Source organism: Calidris pugnax, unplaced genomic scaffold, assembly GCF_001431845.1.
Source record: "Calidris pugnax isolate Ruff unplaced genomic scaffold, ASM143184v1 scaffold756, whole genome shotgun sequence".
Lineage (NCBI taxonomy): Eukaryota > Metazoa > Chordata > Aves > Charadriiformes > Scolopacidae > Calidris > Calidris pugnax.
The window spans coordinates 6,093-8,095 of NW_015091418.1; the positions used below are offsets into that span (position 1 = coordinate 6,093).

Below are 2,003 nucleotides of genomic sequence, written 5' to 3' on the forward strand. Positions count from 1 at the left end.
CAAGGACCCCCACCCACACCCTAGAGTCTTGGGGTGTCACTAGGGTGGCGCCAAGGACCTTCACCCATGTCCTGGAGGTCCTGGGGTGTCCCCAAGGTGTTGAGGACCCACACCCTGGAGTCTTGGGGTGTCATCAAGGACCCCAACCCATGTCCTGGGGTGTTGGGGTGTCCCCAGGATGGTGTTGGGGACCCCCACCCATGCCCTGGAGGTCCTGGGGTGTCCCCAGGGTGGTGTCAAGGACTCCCAGTCATGTCATACAGTCTTGGGGTGTCCCTAGAGGTTTGGGGACCCTCACCCATGTCCTGGAGTCTTGGGGTGTCCCCAGAGTGGGACCAGGGTGTTGGGGACCCCCACCCACACCCTGGAGGTTCTGGGGTGTCCCCAAGGTGTTGAGGACCCCCATCCATGCCCTGGTGTCCTGGGATGTCCCCAGAGTTTTGGGGACCCCCACCCATGTCCTGGAGTCTTGGGGTGTCCCCAGGGTGGTGGTGGGCACCCCAACCCATGTCATGGAGTCTTGGGGTGTCCCCAGGGTGTTGAGGATCCATGGTGTGGAGGTCTTGGGGGTTCTGGGGTGTCCCCAGGGTGGTGTTGGGGACCCCCACCCACATCCTGGAGTCTTGGGGTGTCACCAGGGTGGCGTCAAGGACCTTCACCCATGTCATGGGGTCTTGGGGTGTCCCCAGGGTGGTGTCAGGGACCCTGTGGGTACCAGGGTAGGTACTGGGGATTCTGGGGGTGCTGGGGACCCCCACCCATGCCCTGGGGGTCCTGGGGTGTCCCCAGAGTTTTGGGGCCCCCCACCCATGTCATGGAGTCTTGGGGTGTCCCCAAAGTGGTGCCAGGGGCCCTTTGGGTGTTGGGGACCCCTACTCATGCCCTGGAGGTTCTGGGGTGTCCCCAAGGTGTTGAGGACCCACACCCATGTCCTGGAGTCTTGGGTGTCCCCAGGGTGGTGTTGGGGACCCCCACCCACACCCTAGAGTCTTGGGGTGTCACCAGGGTGGTGTCAAGGACCTTCACCCATGTCCTGGGGGTCCTGGGGTGTCCCCAAGGTGTTGAGGACCCTCACCCATGTCCTGGAGTCTTGGGGTGTCCCCAGGGTGGTGTTGGGGACCCCCACCCATGTCCTGGAGTCTTGGGGTGTCCCCAAAGTGGTGCCAGGGACCCTTTGGGTGTTGGGGACCCCTACCCACACCCTGGAGTCTTGGGGTGTCCCCAGAGTGGGACCAGAGTGTTGGGGACCCCCACCCACACCCTGGAGTCTTGGGGTGTCCCCAAGGTGTTGAGGACCCCCACCCATGTCATGGTGTCCTGGGATGTCCCCAGAGTTTTGGGGACCCCTATCCATGTCCTGGAGTCTTGGGGTGTCCCCATGGTGTTGGTGGCCCCCCACCCACACCCTGGAGTCTTGGGGTGTCCCCAAGGTGTTGAGGACCCTCACCCATGTTCTAGGGTCTTGGGGTGTCTCCAGGGACCCTGTGGGTTCTGGGCTCACTGAGAACCTGTGGGTGCTGGGGTTTTGGGGACCCCCACCCACACCCTGGAGTCTTGGGGTGTCCCCAGAGTGGGACCAGGGTGTTGGGGACCCCCACCCATGCCCTGGAGGTCCTGGGGTGTCCCCAGGGTGGTGTCAAGGACTCCCAGTCATGTCATACAGTCTTGGGGTGTCCCTAGAGGTTTGGGGACCCTCACCCATGTCCTGGAGTCTTGGGGTGTCCCCAGAGTGGGACCAGGGTGTTGGGGACCCCCACCCACACCCTGGAGGTTCTGGGGTGTCCCCAAGGTGTTGAGGACCCCCACCCATACCCTTGGGGTCCTGGGGTGTCCACAGAGTGGTGTTGGGGACCCTTTGGGTGCTGGGGTGTTGGGGGACCCCTACCCATGCCCTGGTGGTCCTGGGGTGTCCCCAGGGTGGTGTCAAGGACCCCCACCCACACCCTAGAGTCTTGGGGTGTCACTAGGGTGGCGCCAAGGACCTTCACCCATGTCCTGGAGGC

At 63.8% G+C, this 2,003-nt stretch overlaps 1 protein-coding gene across 1 annotated transcript in view; it reads left to right on the plus strand.

Annotated features, from left to right (window-relative positions):
* The window catches only part of LOC106899624 (filamin-C-like), a gene marked incomplete at its 5' end in the record, with an annotated part of 21,278 nt that overhangs the window by 284 nt on the left and 18,991 nt on the right, over nucleotides 1-2,003 (plus strand). The window lies entirely within an intron of this gene.